Source organism: Euprymna scolopes, chromosome 17, assembly GCF_053919585.1.
Source record: "Euprymna scolopes isolate OS-2025 chromosome 17, ASM5391958v1, whole genome shotgun sequence".
NCBI classification, from domain to species: Eukaryota; Metazoa; Mollusca; class Cephalopoda; order Sepiida; family Sepiolidae; genus Euprymna; species Euprymna scolopes.
The window spans coordinates 128,736,271-128,754,476 of NC_136498.1; the positions used below are offsets into that span (position 1 = coordinate 128,736,271).

The window sequence follows — 18,206 nt, forward strand, 5'->3', positions numbered from 1 at the left end:
CTTTGGCGTAATGTTGTACTAATATGTTGCTTCCGCAATAGTACATCGCTTCCTGGCAGCAATTCTCTTGATGCTGCGATGGCTTCTTTCAGCAATGCCATTTCCTGACGGAACATGCGCACATCGCAACCGTAGTCGGACGCCCCACTCATCTAACAACTGCTGGACTTGCTGGCTACAAAACGCTGCATCATTGTCAGTCAGGAGCTCTTCCGGCGCACCTCGCTCAAAAAAAATGGATGATAGGTGGCGAACAACATTTGCTGAATCCTGTCTGGTCATCTGCCGCCACACCGCAAATCTCGTAGGCCCGCAATCAATGAGAGTTAGAAAGGGCTTGCCACTGTAATGGGTAATATCCATGGCAAGCCGCTGCCACACACTCTCAACTTCCAAGCGACCCTTCTGCCATCGCTCTGGTGCAGGATCAATAGACTGGCAAGCCTCACAATTTCTGACGATCTGTCTGACATCCATCTTGGTCACTGCTGGGTATGCACGCCTCACAAAATAAAGGGTCCTCTTGATACCCGGATGTCCGCTCTGTGCATGAATTTTTTGTATTTGACATGGGTCGATTGCAACTGCACAAGATCGAGCAGTAATCTCCATTCCCATCTTCGCGGCTTCATACCATTTGTGAGGTACACGGGTCAGTTGATCAGCACGATTACAATGTGATGGCACCAGAGTGACGCTCAGTGATAGCCCATACTCAGATACCAGGTTTTTTAGCGTGTCTAGCCTTCTCCGTATTAACATTTCGCTTGCTGCCTTGGTACGGATTCGTGTCCGTCCTGAAAGTGTGTCAGACACCCAGTGGTAGACACAGAGAGAATCTGTGTACAAGGTCAACTTCTTAGACTGCCACTGCAGGGCCAGATTTACCCCCTTTACAACAGCGTCCAGCTCTGCCAGGTTGATATGCTGAGAATCTGTTACGGGCCGCAGCCAACACGCATCCTCGAACACGTTTCCTCCTTGCTCCAACGATACTCCCAACGCCAAAGAACTGGCATCAACCCACACACCTACGTTGTCTCCGTTAACACACCACCGCCTACAGGCAGGGTCCTTCTTGTTCACTCTCTCCAGTGTCTCCTTAATCATCAGAGTTAGTAGGACATCATCGGATATGTCATCCCAACCCGTGGTTGTTAAATTTGCTCTGCGTTTAATCACACCAACAGCTGCGCGGAGCCAGCCACAGACCGGTAAGTGACCAACAAGTTTTCCACACCAAGAAAAAACGGTCCGCCTTGTAACGAGGTTGGGGATGCTTGGAATTTCACTGCCACGCCTCCATTGTAGGGTGCCATCTTCTTCATAAACATCCAATCCCAATACACGTGCTCCTTCCCTTAAACGTTCGGGATTCTTGCATTCCAGACCAAACTGAGCCAACTTTTCTTTGACACACGACGCAGACTGTACATCTTCATTGACGTATACATCATCAATGTAAGCTGACGTTGAGTCCCTGAGTCCCTCATGGGCTTTTCTTGGGACAATACTGTGTTGACAATAGTCTTCATGATCTGTGGTGCCACATTTAGGCCAAAGCCAAGGCGTGTAAGGCAGTACCTCTGCCCCTGGAACCAAACTGTCTGGAACGGCCACAACGTCTCATCAACTCGCACCTGTAAATAGGCTTTTTGCAAATCCAATATTGAGACATTAGTGCCTTTCTGACGCCATTCCCTCAACTTACTGGCGCATACGTCAGCATCGGCAGTGTAGGCTTCAATATGCTTGTTAAGCTCCCTATAGTCCAGCACGGGCCGTACTTTCGACTTGTTATGCTGGACTACTGCCATCAAGGGTATTAGACCCTTCGGAGGCCCAAGCTTGTCCTCAGGGTAGGGGATTAACCAGCCATCTTGGATCCATGCCTTTAGTTCCCTTTTGTATTCTGCTCGGGCCTCACTGGGTATAGGGTACTCTGCAACCCCATTCTTGAGTTTAGTCGGTGCCATTCCCTCGGTCCACTTCCAAGATGCAATCCAGGCCCTCTTGCGCGAGTCGTAGTCCACTGTAAAATCCGGCCGATCGATATGGAGCGCTGCACACACTGGGGCCTCTAAGAATCGCACCTTTCCATCCCGATGAATTGCGACTCCCCCCAGCGCCTTGATGGCATCGTATCCGAGCAACAGGTCAAACCCCAGGAGATTTCCTTGGGTCACGAGCACATTGATCTTAGTGGCTGCACCGGTGTCCGTGTAGATCTTGACAGTTCCAGCTCCACAGCATGTCTGGGTCTCGCCTCCTATCGTGGTGACTTTGATCTTCCTCTTAGTCCAACTTGGACACAGCCTGGTGCTCACTATAGTATGCGAACAGCCTGAGTCGAGAAGTGCTGAGCAGGGTATCCTGTTTACGTAGACGGTCATTACTGGTTGCGCCTTGTTCAAATTTTGCTCGGGGAGCAGGGCGGCGCTGACGTCCTCTCCCCTGATACGTTTCCCGCACAGTTTTGGGCTAGATGCCCCAAACCGCCACACTTAAAACAGCGCACACGCCCCCTGTTGGTGCAATTCCTTGCAAAATGTCCGCGTTGGCCGCAGCGAAAACATTTCCCATTGCTTGCAGGGTTCTGATTCGGAATCTCCCGAGCGCCAATCTGGCCTGTCTGTGTCGCCATCACAACTGGTTCCCCCAGGTCCTCCTCATCTTTGATGATGGCTCGAGCACGTTCCATCAAGTGTTCCATGGTCGTTGTTGAAACGCTGGTTGAGGCTCTCAGTAGCTGCTTCACCCGAGTGGGAAGGCCCGCCACAAACGCGTACGCGAGCGTCCGCTCCGACACCCCTCCACCGAACAGAACTGCGAGTTTCTTTAACTCAGCGAAGAAAACGTCCACGCTTTCCTCCGGTAGAAGTTTTCGGGAAGCAAATTTTTCATAGGCCGTACAAGGATCCATGGCAAATGCCTTGTACAGCGCAGCTTTAATTGCGGTGACATCTCCCTTTTCGGCAGCACTGAGTTGCTGATATACACTCAAGGCACCCCCAGCCAATCTCAGGGGAATTACAGTGTGTACCCTTTTCACCTCACAAAGGTCGCACGTCAGCTCGACCCTTTCAACCCAGTCGACGATGGACGTGGACCCGTCAAACTCGGGTATGAGCTTTAAGTCAAATTTCGACTCGGTCCTAGTCCTAGAGGCCAAATGGCCGGAATAGCTTGTAAGTAAAAAGTGTAAGAAAAAATTCAAGATGGCGCCCGACTCTCTCTTTAACACGGTAAGATATCCTCAACACGGCACAAGAAGCAACAGCCACACGATTCCCCAGCCAACTCAATCGTCACTGCCCCACGTCTTTCCCCTCACCCGCTTTTATCGTCGTTCTGGGCCGGCTAAATTTGCATATTCCGAGAATTCGTGTGACTTTGCGAGACATCATACTTTACAAAAGACGGCGGTCGCCATCTTGGTCTTTCTTTTCTATTTTTGGTCGGTAACGCTGAGCTGGTCTCGAGGTAAGTCTTTTTCCCCCCATCCGTCTCTCCCACGTACCCACACAACACGCAAACACGCGGGCGCTTATCTCCTGGATGCACGTTACACAGAGTATAATCTTTTCCTATCACATCTGATCTTTACCTTCAGTTGGTGCTTGAAGAAGGACACCAGATCCTGATCAGCAAAAGATTCGACCCTACGCTTGTCTTGCACTCCATATCACCATTCTGGCCACAGCCAGGATGGCAAGAAACACCATTTGTCTCTCCCAGTCCCACAATGGCTCTGCACTGTGGAGGACATAGGACGCATCCAGTAGGCAAGATGCGAACTGTCATCTCGTTGACATACACCCAGTACTATCTGAGTCCACTGCAATCGAAGAATGCATGTTCCAGTATTTCCTCAGCTGGGGTCCTGCAATCGGAACACCCTGACAACCTCACTAGTCTGGCATTTAGGAGCAACATATTTTAGGGCAATCACCATGTCAAGGAAAACTCAGAGTTATTGAGATGACTTGAACCTGGTGCTCAGCTCCACCAGGAGCAGATCTTCAACAAGTGAGTCGGTGCCCCCCCCCTCACTAGTTCCTTATAGTTCCTTTCTAGTCAGCCTGAAAGGTTGCTGGGCCTTGAGAGGTTCCTTACGGTGGCCTTACACTCTCAAGAACTGTGTCCACAGTTTTCAACCCGCCTCGACCTTGTGGTCAAGGATGAGGTCAGGAAAAGCGACCTCAACTGTGGGGTTCGATGCAGACTCTTCTATCAAGGTTTGGCCCAGGAAGGCCAGCTTCTCAGCGTCCACCTCAAATCGGGCATTCTCAAATCTTCCTCACACGGACACAAGATCTGTTTGTTAACCCAACGTTTTCCTTTGTTCCAAAGAAGCAAGGACAACTTGCTCTGTAGGGATTTTAGATAGTTATCAAGCAGGGAATATACAGCCAGTTGGTACAGGATAAGTCGAAAGATGGTAGCACATGCCTCTGCCCTACCCTTCAAGGAGAGTTTCCTTCGAACATATGAGTTGACTGCGGCTTCGACCTTTGACTTTACTGATCCAAACCACATGCTGAGAATTCAAACCATTGGTCCAGCTGAAGGGAGTGAGAAGAGAGTCAGTGCCCCTCCATGTTCCCAAACGCAAACCGGTCGACTTGCTGCAGTTGATTTTGGCCCCTGTGGTCTTTTCGTACTGTATGAGCGCCTCTGTTACTGCCTTGATGTCTGGAAGACAGTGATGTCATCACCGAATGCGGAAACTATGGCTCTCAATGATGCTTGGCCCTCATAAGAGATTACTTGTGTGTAAAAATAAATAATATATGATCTAAAAGTGTTACATTACACTGGCCAATAACAAATTTGTTGACCTGCGTTTTTTTCATCTGATTTAGGATGAATCTGATGCACTGAAGCCAAAATCACATTGGTCTTGTTAAATCAGGTCAAGCTCTTCAGCTATAGCCCATGTCGTTTTTTACGTTTTTGTTCACATTTACATGTGATGCATTTTAGAAGTTGGTGGGAGTAAAATGCTATGTAGAAAAATAGTTTTGATTGGAAATGATTATTTTAATGACTCGGTTTTGGGTAAATATGTCCAAAATGGATCAGTTTGAAATCATAAAACCTCAAAATCTTCCAAGAATTGATAGTCAGCATACAGAGAAGGATTGGCTTGTGCAGGATGAATTGCTGTCTTGCAAAGAAAGGAGCGTTATCAATGACCCTCTTCTGGTGGATAGACAGAATACTCTTCGCATCACTGCACATCAAGCTTAGCTTAATCAAAAAGTTCACCAAGGCTCTGGACAATGATGGTGACTACTTAACTTGCTTGTGCCAAGCTTTTCCAGGATTGACCAAGAAGTTGAAAGTTTGCATATATGACAGTCCTAAGATATGGCAGTTCATCAGAGATCCAGAGTTTGAGAACTCAATGAATGAAGTGGAACTAGAAGCATTCAAGACATTTGTTCTGCCAGTGAAGAGCTTTCTTGGCAGTAAAGCCAGAAACTATGGAAAATTTGTCAACAACATGCTGACTCATTTCAGAAACCTGGACTGCAACATGAGCGTCAAGATGTACTACTTATTTTCACATATGAACCAGTCTCCTGAGAATCTTGGTTCGGTGAGTCGTCACTCAGCAGAGGAGAGATTTAATCAATATCTGAAAGGTATGAAGATCAGGTATCAGTGTTGATGGGATGTAGTCATGATGGCTGACTACTGTTGGAATCTGAAGAGAGACCTTCCTACTGCAAAGCATTCTAGGAGTTTAAAGAAACAGAACTTCAAGTTGTGAAGTTTGAACATTGGTGAAGCAGCAATTTACATGTACTTACCTTTATCAATGGCCACCATTCAGTTTACATTAATCAGTGTTTCTGTCAGGTAATCAACATAAGTTGTTGACAAAACCTTTCTTTCTCTTGAAGACATATTTAGGATGATGTGTTGACAAAAATCAGCTGATAATGCCACAAAAATGTAATTTTTACAAGATCTAATTTTTTTCAAATTAACACAAAAACTTGAGGAAGAGAAATGGATGCCATTTCCTGATTCAGCAGTGCAAAAATACCCAAACTCAGTTGTAGAAATCGAGACAATATTCGAAAAAGTTGTTGCACAATGTTATTGTTTCTCATTTTTATTAAGTGAATTATTTAATTAATGATTTGTTTTTGTTTATTAAATATGTTCAATATTCTTTTTAATGTTTAACTGTGGTCTTAGAATACAATTATTACTAATTATTGCTTTATCTAATTAAAAATTTATTTGCAATATAACAATTTTGAAATAATTAAATACACAAAACTACGCATTATTCAATATATAATGCAAATCATTTCAAATATAAATGTGCCAATATGCATTGCATATAAAAATAAATAGCAACAGAAAAAATATTTTTTTATTAATTAATGTTTATTTCTCGTGAAGGCAACAAAACATAATCATTGATTGTTCACACAGGATACCATCAGCAGCAGTTATTGTTGTGCGCAAAAAGAGAAAAATCTCTTCAAAAGACAAAGAAAAACGAAACTAACATCAGTTCATTGTTTCTATAATGATGATTACAGTTATGACTGAAATGTAGATATGTTTTTACTTACAATTATCAAATAAAATGTTGGTAAGTAATGAGATTGACTTAAACTTCAGACACATATAAAACCTTATTCATAGGATTCATACTCTAAATTATCTAATTCCTCATAACTTTAGCTTACATAATTTAAGATAATGGGAACACTTACATTTTTGTATTGAGACTAATAAGCTGGTGGTTATTAGGATTAAGTAAGGGATTAACTTTCTGATCTTCATTTACAGAGACTTTTATCAATTCTGTTCTTGGATTGAATTAAAAAAGTTTCAGACTACCCACTATTTTTGGTAAAGGATTCCTTGAAGGATTCTGCAAATATTCAAATTCCTTTTAGAAGGATAACCTCTGCATTATTTTAATCAAGTTTGAGCTATCATAATAGTTTGAATCTTGCTTTTTCAGTGTATCAGCAAAGTTGACTAAGATGGGAAATTCAACAATTTGGACAATCGTGAAATATAAATTTAAATAATAATGGAATCTTGACTATTGAAAGTCTGAACAAACCACTGAAGATACAATCTGTTATCTCTGGATGTATACAATTTAAGGCATTTTCAGGTTGGTTCATCACCCAGTATTCTAAGTTTTCAATCTGGTGAAAATGTCATAACAAATTCGAACATTCCGTTGTTCATTAAGCAATATTTTAAGCTATTTTAGTGAAATCCTTTTTCATGATCAAACATAAGAATATTTGTATATCAACTGCAATATTTTATTGAATTTCACATTCGAATTCAATAATACTTCTAAGAAGGCTGACATTTTATCTAGAGATGGTACACTTTTAGGCTTAATGTGTATGACTGTTACCCTTTTTTTACTCGCATAACCCCTAACAAGGCATATCGCCACTTGGACATAAGGGGCTACAATTTGGGATCATTCGTAGGTGGTTTACATTACATTTAAACTTCTGCATATCCCTACAGTCAGGGAAGCAGGTAACAGGAAGGTAATTCCAAAGTCTATTTGTTTGAGAGAAGAAACTATTAGTTGAAAGCTTTCTAACATTTAAGGACCTTATCAGTGAAGGGATGTGTTTTTTTTTGTTAAGCAGATTTGTTGAGGATATGTATGTCAAGGGGGCACAAGTGCAACAAGTTCATTAGAGTACATTCCATTAAAATACTTGTAAAACAGGCACAGAGATGCAACATTGCAGTGATGGGACAGGGCTTGGGGCTTAGTTGACAAAGAAAGATCTATTAGATTTCTAGAAGTGTAAGCCATTTTTACTTCCAGAACAGTTTCAGATGGTCTGCTGTTACACACAAGTCCTAGGAGGTGACTTGTTTGTAGTAGACAGTTCCACAGAACAAAATATTCTTACCGTGTTGAGACAGAAAAGAACATGTGAAATTGCTCCAGAAAAGGTTTAATATTTATGAAGCAATTCTGGTTTCTGATTGGTTGGTAGCAGAACGTGAATTAATTTGATTTGTCAGTTCTTAGCAGCATCGTTTATAAATAGAATCGTCCGACTGTGTGGAATCATACCCCATTAAAACACCAAAATATTGCAACATCCTCCCTATTTTTTGTAATGGAGAAGTCCCTTGTGCTTGTTCTGCTCAAAAATAAATATTTTTATATTCACTTAGACATAACAAAAATTAGAAATCATTTGGATCTTAGAATTTTAGCATTCAAAAAGACGCCATTTTTAATTGTGTTCAAATGTCAAAAAAGGAAATTGCAAAGAGTTTTTTTTTTTAAGCAAAAGTATTAGTTACGCATTAGTGGGTTAAAGTGTTAATACAAATAAAATGGATACAGTTTAACGCCTTGTCCAGGACTAATTTTTTTTTTTTGATATATAGAAATCTATATACATACAGGGCAGTGAAAAAAAAATATTCAGTCGAATTCCCCAACAAGTTTTGAGAAAAAACGTTGTAGCTTTATCTTTGTTGCGGGTTTCGTAAATACATCAGCGATATTTTGTTCTGATGATATGTAATTCAAAATAATGGATTCTTTTTTTATCTCGTTTTTTATGAAATGGTATTTTATATCTATATGCTTAGATCGTTGGTTGATTATCGTGTTCTGTGCTAAGACTATACTGGCTTGATTATCACAATTAATTACTACGGGGCTTGTAATTAATTCTGGCTCTAAAATAGTCTTTAGGATATTTTTAAGGTAGAGTGCTTCCTGGGCCGTGTGTGTGAGCGCGATAAATTCTGCTTCACACGTAGAGAGAGATACAATCTGTTGCTTTTTAGATTTCCATGAAATAATAGGCCCATTTTCTGAGAGTCTGAAACAATATCCAGATACACACTCTTGCGATCTTCGTCGTTTGCCCAGTCTGAATCCGTAAAACCTTCTAATTTTAGGGGATTTCTTGATTTTCTAAATACTAACTTCTGTTCTTTAGTTCCTTTTAAATAACGTAGGACTTGTTTAGCTCTGTTTAAATTCTTCATTGTCAGTCGTGATAATTTTTGTGACAGTTTTGTTACTGTATAGATATGTCGGGCCTGGTTGCAGTCATTAAATATATAAGACTACCTATAATTTCGCGATATTGTGTGTCATTTATTATTTCAGATTCTGTGTGTATATTTTTATTAATATCATTTTCGACCGGTGTAGAGCGTTTCTTATACTCTCCCATTCCAAATTTTAATAGTATTTTGTCAATGTATCTCGATTGAGTCATCGTAACAAGTCCTTTGCTTTGAGTAAATTCTATCTCTAGAAACCAGGATATTTTGCCAAGATCGGTCATTTTGAATCTTTTACTTAATTTGTTCTTAACATCAGTTAACATTATGTCACAATTTGATGCGATTAAAATATCCTCGACCCACAAAACCAAAATCAGTAGTTTATCATCTTTGTGTTGGGTATATAAACAGGGGTCTACAGTGCATTGTCTAAATTGTTGTTTAATAATATAATCATGAAATACTGTGTTCCAACACTGAGAACTCTGCTTTAGACCATATAATGACTTGTTAAGTTGCCACATGCTATTTTTATTTTCATTATAAATCCCTCTGGAGGGGTAATATAAATTTCACAGTCTATTGGGGCATTCAAATAAGCATTTTTTACATCCATTTTTGATGGATGTTTAGGTCATAATGTGATGCGACTTGCACTAAAATTCTGATTGCCGTTAGGTTTATTGTCGGTGAAAACGTAGAAAAGTATTCTTTACCGTAAATCTGAGAGTACCCTTTAGCAACAAATCTTGCTTTGTACTGTTCTATGCCTGATGCTGCACTCTTTTTTGTAAAGACCCATCTGGTAGAAATAACATGTTTATCTCTTGGGAGAGGTACTACCGTATAGGTATCATTTTCAGTTAAGGCATCTATTTCTTTTTTCATGGCAATTTTCCATTCATCACAATGTTCTGAATTAATTGCTTCGTTTAAGCTTTTTGGCACATTTTCCATTGAATAGCAATAGTCGATTTGATAATCTTTTATATTGTCGACCACAAAAAAATCGTGTCGTCTTCTATTTCTTTTGGGATATCTTTCGACTTAATCATCATCATCATCATTATCATCATCATCATGGACACTCTCGTCTCCGTCATTTTGTTTGTTTTAATTATTTGAGGTAATATAATTTCATCTTCTTCATATGACGGGTTTTCGTCTGTAAAATTAAACGTGTCTGTGAATTTTACACACCAGATTCTTATTTTATTTTTTTCGGGAACAAATATTAAATTGGCTGGACTGTTTTTATCGTATCCAAGAAATATACCTCTGTCGGCTTTAATATTCAATTTACCCTTTTTCTCTGTATATGCGAAGCAAGTTGAACCAAATATATGCATTCTGCTTAAATTTGTTTTTTTTACCGCAGAAAAATTCATATGGAGTTTTAGATAGTGTTTTGTTAAAGCACCTGTTGCATATATAGGCTGCGGTCATAAGTGCATACGTCCAGAGGTTTTTAGGGAGTTTTGATTCAATGAGTAGGCATCTTGCCTTTTGAAAAAGTGTCCGCCATACACGTTCAGCAGTCCCGTTTTGGTGTGGCGATCTAGGAGCTGATGTTTCATGCCTGATATGATGGTTAATTAATAAAAATTCAAAGTCTTTATTGGTGAATTCCGTACCGTTGTCAGAGCGAATACACTTGATTTCACCGTAGGGGGCCATTTCGGCTAGATATTTCTTAGTTGCTAGCAGGGTATCAGATTTGTTCTTTAAAAAGTAAACCATTATTAAACCTGAATGGTCATCTACGAAATTCAACACATATCTATAATGTTCTCTGGCCATCGGTTCTACAGGACCGTTCAAGTCACAATGCACCATTGATAGGATTTTTTTTGGCCTTTTTATCTGGTATCTTGTTTTGATAGTTTATCATTTTCCCTTGTGTACAGACGTCGCAGTTGAAGGTTTTTGATGTTTGTATTTGCATTCCATCAACTACAGTCGGCAACTTTTTGATATCAGGAATATTGCAGTGTCCAAGAATTTTATGCCATGTCTGTAGATCATGGCAGGTGGTTTTTGATGGGACTACGCTATTTAAATAATATAGTCTTCCATTTTCTTTAATGTCGAATGCAGTTCCATTTGGGTATACCAGTTTTGATTTATTGGGGCTAAAGTTTATATTTGCACCTTGTTTTGTGGCAGCTTGTACAGAAAATATATTTTGTTTAAATTTTGGGATTAGAAGAGCGTTTTCTAGAATACAGAAACATAGTTCACCTTTATTGTTCTTTAGCGAGATTTTCGCATTGCCTCTTTTCAAAACGATATCATTGACTCGACTCCCATCAGCTAGTTCTACAAAATGATTTTGTAGCTTAAAGTTGGGATCAAAATTGATAAAATCAGATTCCTTTGTAATCACACGTGCCGTGGCCCAACAATCGACAAGAAAATTATTATTGTTTGTTGAAGCATCAAATGTACACGAAAATAAAAATGTGTGTTCGCTAACAGAGCTCTCTACATTTTTAATGTAGTCGCCATTTTGAGTCCTGTATCATCTACATTGGAAACGCTTGTGATTAGGTCGTCCACAATTATAGCAAATAATTTTTGTACTTTTCTTAGGAAAAAACTTGCTTTTGGCAAAGTTGCGTTTTTTATTCCTGGCATGGGTGTAATTCGATTTTGGTGTTTTTATGTGTGTATTTTTAAATTTCATGATATTTGTGGATTCGTTTTTTTTTGTGATCATTTTTTCAGTTTCTTCGTAACTTCTGAGTGCTACCTTGAATTGGCTAAAAGTTGTGGGTTTTTCTTTCTGGGTTATCACGGTGGTAAATGGCTTGAAATCACTCGGTAATCCCTTAAGGACCATGAAAATTAACAGACTGTCACTTATAACTTCACCAGACATTTTTAAAGAATTTGCAGTTGTCTCGGCTCTTATAATATAATCAGTAATAGTTTCGGCTTCCATTCGTTTTAGAGAGGTTAGTTCAGTGTATAAAGAAATAATTTTGGGTTTCCCTTTCGATAAATAATGCTCTCTCAATATGTTTAATGATTTGCAGCCATCGTCGAGGGCTTCTCTCATTACCAGTGATAGACTTTGGTCATCTAAACACTGTATTAATTCCGCAAAGACAGTTGCGTTCTTTTCAATAAAGTCGGGGTCGTTTCTGTTTTCAGGTTGTGTTTGTAGTACTTCGTGTAGCTTTTGGATTCGTAGATATCCTAGAAATTTAACTTAATACAATTCGAATTTTGATTTGGATCCATCGAAATAAAGATGCACGCTGGGTCCATAACCTCTAGAAGTGTAAGCCATTTTGACTTTCAGAACAGTTTCAGATGGTTCGCTGTTACACACAAGTCCTGGGAGGTGACTTGTTTGTAGTAGACAGTTCCACAGAACAAAATATTCTTACCGTGTTGAGATAGAAAAGAACATGTGAAATTGCTCCAGAAAAGGCTTAATATTTATGAAGCAATTCTGGTTTCTGATTGGTTGGTAGCAGAACGTGAATTAATTTGATTTGTCAGTTCTTAGCAGCATCGTTTATAAATAGAATCGTCCGACTGTGTGGGATCATACCCCATTAAAAACACCAAAATATTGCAACAAGATTGAAAACTCTTTTTTAGATCCTATCTAAGAGAGAGAGAGACTAGAAGTAGATGCACCAGCCCAGATGTGGCAACAATACTCCATGCATGGGTGAATGGTGGTCTTGTAGACGTACAGGATACTCTCAGGTGTGAGTAGTCTTCTAGCATGATAGAGGAAACCCACCTTCTTTGCAGCAGCCTTTGCAATGTCCTCAATGTATTTGTTCCAGTTCATATTACCTGTGAATGTAAGGCTGAGGAGTTTTAAAGACAAAACAGAAAGAAACCCTCCATGGATTATATAAACTGCAAACCCATGCCTTTTTACATATCAAATTACAAACAATTAAACTTTTTACCTTCATTGTCCTGGATATCACCTTAAACTATATCCGATGATGAGGCTCCAGCTTGTGGGCTTTGGAGAGTGTGGAGCCACCCTTTAATTGCTATTACTCCCAGATCCACTCTGATCTGGAGTGGTAGTACCTGTTAGGGTCCCAACTATTGGTTAAATAGAAATCGACTTGAAAAAAATATTCTATTAAAAATTTTTTCTTCAAAATAACTGAATTTGGCATTAAATGGCCTGAAAAGGGTTGATATGCCATAAAACAAAAACAACCAAACCAAATTTTTACCTTCACTCTAGGGAAAATAATAGAAGTGAATTCTGAGAATTTGTGATCAATGATTGCCTATTGCAACATCCAAAACTCTACAATGTTATTCTGATGAATTCTCATTTCCTAAAATACATCTTATATCAGTTCATAAGGTCCAATTAATTATATAAAACTAATTAAATGACTTTTAAAAATATAATACGTCCCAAACTGTCAGCTAGGCTTCAGCCTCTGCCCCACTGACGAAATGTTGCATCCCTCTGCCTGTTTTACAAGTATTTTAATGACAAATGCTCGGACGGACTACAAGTCCTTGTACCCCTTCGATGTAAATACCCTCCGACAAACCCGACAAGCAGCAAAGTCGCACTTCTACAAAGTAGAGATCCCCAGATGTCAGAAAGCCTTCTACTCTAGTAGTTTCTTTCCCAGAACTGCTAGACTTTCGGGTTCCTACTTCCCCGACTGTACTGACATGAAGAAGTTCAAGTGTAATGTAAAACTACATCTTGATGCTCAACTCCCTACATAGTATCTCTGCAATTTATGTCACAGATAGTAGCCCTTACATTAAAGTGGCACTGTGCTCTGTTTGGAGTGAAAATGCAATAAAAAAAAAATATAATTGTCAAGACATTATTGTTTCTCTGACGAAAAGTAGAGTCTGGAAAATTTTCTCTAGATTTGTGAACTATCGATGCCTCCGTTCAGTCTCGAAAGACAAAGGATACACCCTGTAGGAGCAGCTGCGTGTGTAATTGTGTAGCAAGGGTTGCGCAATCTCCAACCACACCTCTTCTGAATCTGCATTACTTGAGTCCGGTGACAAGGAGAGGTCCAGGATGACTGGAAACAATACCGAGATAAGCCGAGGCTACATACAGCACCTTGTAATTGTTAGTAATGGAGATCTGATAAAGTGTCTTACTTAAGGGAGTGGTTTATCAGGAACTTGTTTATGTTGGACCTGAAGACATTCAAGTTGTAGTCAGATGGGAAACAGACAAACGGAAGAGAGATCCACAGGCGTGCACTTCTAAGAAAGAAGCTTTGTTCATGGAATCACGTTTTGATTTAGGCACAGATAAAGAGTGGGGAAAATTACTGACAGTGGTTTCAGCTAGATGGGCGTTTTTCATGAAAGATTGGCGAGAGGAGACTGGAGATCAGACGAGCACTTCCCATGGATAAAACGATAAATGTCAACATCATTATGCCGATTATGCTGTTTGTGAACTAATAATATTTATTCTATCAGTCTTATGACTCATCAGTGTTGGTGTAGTTCATGTATAAAGCATCTAAATATATGATTTTTATTTGTTGCCATGAACATGCATTGACAATTATGGTGATAAATTTGTAACAACATTGTTACCGCTATTTTCTTTGAAACTATATTTTCATTAATAAATAAAATCAGCCTAATGTTTTAAACACGTTAAGTAAATAGTAACTTTTTTTTTGTCTATGTTTCGTCATATTTTTTATTGACTAAACTTTCTTATTCATTTACAGGGCTCAGATTAAATAAAATGTGGATTTTATACTCGAGAAAAATTTATTTTAAAATAATAATTAAAAATAAACAAACCTTAGCTTGTAAAGTTTGTGACATTTACACCAAAATCATATTTAAATATGTAAAAGAAATAGTAATATATTTTTTCTTTATATATAATATCTATTGATTAAATTTTCTTATTCATTTACAGTGACATGGATTGAAACAAGTGATTTTTGAAAGAAAATGTAAAATAAATTCAAGAAAAATTCATTTTGAAAATAATAGTGCAAAAGAACCAAGCATTTAAACTTTATGCTTGTGATTTTACAACAAAATATAATTTATAAACCCACATGCACATACACACTGACAACATCAAACGGAAAAGTGACTATGATAAAGACATACAGGTGGGCAGATACATAAAAGACAAGGCCATTAAACCAGACATTGTAATATGGAACAAGCCAGAACAAACTGCCTTCATTATTGATGTCACAGTCCCAAATGACTATGGCCTTAATAGAGATGAGCACGAAAAAATAAAATATCAGAACCTTAAGTATGATCTAAAAGCGATATGATTTCTGAAAGAAATAAAAATTATGCCAGTTGTGATAGGAATCACTGGTCTAATGAAAAATAATTTTAAGAAATACTTGGGAACAGTCGCTGGAAAACTGAGCTGTAACGAAATACAGATAAAGGGAAAGATAAACTATTCTTTATAATATATTCTCTAATATAAATTTAAATCATAATGGAATCAAGTGTAGACTCTGGGATGGAGTCCCTTGATCTCTTAAAACTAACTGAAGTCGAACAAAAAAGTAAAAAACCTTATGCTTGTGAAGTTTGTGATTTAGCATATTCACGAAAATCACATTTAAAAAGACATATGAATAAACACACTAGTGTGAAACGTTATGCTTGTGAAGAATGTGGCTCAACATTTTCACAAAATTACAATTTAAAGATCCATTACCGAATGCATACTGGTGAAAAGCCATATGTGTGTCAAAAAATGTGTGGTTCAGCATTTTCACAAAAATCCCATCTAAAAAAACACATGCAGATGCATGATGGCATAAAACCTTTTGTTTGTCAAATATGTGGCTCATCATTTTCATACAACTCTAACTTGATCATCCATCTGCGGACGCACAGCAAAGAAAAACCTTATGCTTGTCAAGTGTGTGGTTCAGCATTTTCACAGAGTTACGATTTAAAGATCCATGTACGAACTCACACCGGTGAAAAGCCACATTCTTGTGAAGTGTGCACTTCAGCATTTTCAAAACAATCTCATTTAAAACAACACATGCAAAAACACGCTCGAGAGCTGAATAGAGAAAAAATTTAAAAAATATCAGGACCTAAACAATGATCTTAAAACGAAATAATCCCTTAAAGGAATCGACATTAAACACATGCAAAAAAAAAAAACACCCACAAGACACGCTGAGAGGGAAAAGATAACAAAATATCTTGTAGCAGACGAAATTGTAACAACTATAAACTTGTGTAAGTCATGAAAAGAAACTGTAATTTTAAGAATATCTCTATCATTCCAGTCATTATAAAAGTAAGCAAAAACACACTTGAGAGCTGACCTAATCCATCTGCGCACACACTTAAAATAAAATTAAAACATGAAATAAAACAAAAATTAATAAAACAATTAAAATAAAGATTTTAACCAAGTAATTTTTTTTTAAATAATAAAAAAAATAACAAAATATCAGAACCTAAAAAATAATTTAAAAACATGGTTTTTGAAAGAAATACATTTCCAATGTCCTTTCAATTATTAAACCTTTTAATACCCATTGTGATAGGATGGCCTAATAAAAACCTTAATCTTCAGAAATACTTGGAAATAATCTGTAGAAGATCAAGCCATAAAGGGAACAACGTCTATTCTTAAAAACCCTTCAGCTGTAAATTTAAATCATGATAAAATCAAGTGTTAACCCTGGATCTTTTTGAAACCAAACATAGATTCTTAAAAACGAAGAAGAAAAAGTAAATACAAAATGGTGGAAATGGCAAGAAATATAACGAAAGAAAATAGTTCATGGCAGATGTGTAGCCTTGCAGTAATTCGCCCTCTGTGCTTGATGCATTCACAGTTTAATTACTTTGAACTAAGACACTGTGACACACATTAATGTATCTCCACGCATGCGCAAATGTGAGTTTTCGGCTTTTTTCTTTTCTCCATTACTGGGCTTCATAACTATCTTGGGGCGAAAATCGATCGTCTCTATCAGAAAAACCAAAATAGCAAAGAAAATGCCAATAATAATTTATGGTAATCATTAGCCTGTCTGTTAGTCCATATTCAAAATAGAAATTAAAAAGTCATAAAGAAGTTAGCATTTATGGTATACACTTAGAAATATATACATGTCTATCTCTCTATATACAATTCGGCATATATTCTTAAATAAGCATTTAAAAGTCATATGTATGTATTTAATAATTTATAATAATTTTAAAATGTGCAGTTCAACATTTTAAAAAAAAATCTCATTTTAAAAAATGCATGCAAAAACACACTCAAGAGGAGAACAGGAAAAAATAACAAAATATCAGGTCCTAAAAAATGGTTTAAAAACAACATGACCTCTGAAAAAAATCAACATTATACCAGTTGTAATAGGAGCAACTGACCTAAAAAAAGAATCTTCAGAATTACTTAGAAGCAATCCCAGGAAGACCGAGCTGTAACAAAATACAGATAGCAGCCCTAAAGGGAACAACATCTATCCTTAAAAGAGCCCTCAGATATAAATTCAAATTTTAAGGGAATCAAATGTAAACCACAGGAAGGAGCGCCTTGACCTCTTAAAACTAAATGAAGATGAATTAAAAAAAGTAAAAAATCATATACTTGCACAGTATGTGAATTTCCTTATTCTTATAAATTAAATTTAGTTTAACCTGAAAAAAAAAACAACACAATAAAAACTATATTGTTGCAAAATGTGTGCATTGTGTTGTCCAAAGAATTCACATTTATTTTATAAAAACTTCAAGTGATACATTCTTCTATGGAATAAACCTGAAACTAACTGAAATAAAAGAAAAACAAGCAAAGACACTGAGAGGGATAGAATAATGAAATACCAAGGTGTTATGTATGACAGGAAAAGAAACTGGAATCTGAAGAAGATCTCTATCATTCTCATAGTAATAGAGAAAATAAGTGCACAGTTTGATGTTAGTGTGAGAACTTACGCAATTATTTGTGCGGGACTGAAGATATGGAAGATTTGCGCTAAATTTGTCCCAAGGGTACTCGGAGAAGATTAGACTGATGGGCACCAAGATAGTTCCTCACCCTCCTTATAGCCCCTGAGCCTTTTGGTCATTCCTGAAGCTCAAGGAAAACCCTAGAGGCTTTCATGAGACAATTGAGAGAAAGAAGTGAGGAG

General features: G+C 37.9%; 1 long non-coding RNA gene across 1 annotated transcript in view; it reads left to right on the forward strand.

Annotated features, from left to right (window-relative positions):
- LOC145296972 (uncharacterized) overlaps positions 1-16,212 on the forward strand; it is a 28,615-nt gene extending 12,403 nt beyond the window's left edge. The window contains exon 2 of the long non-coding RNA XR_013870089.1: positions 14,975-16,212. This is a non-coding gene — a long non-coding RNA (uncharacterized LOC145296972). The remainder of the gene's footprint in view (positions 1-14,974) is intronic.
- The last annotated feature ends 1,994 nt before the right edge of the window (positions 16,213-18,206 follow it).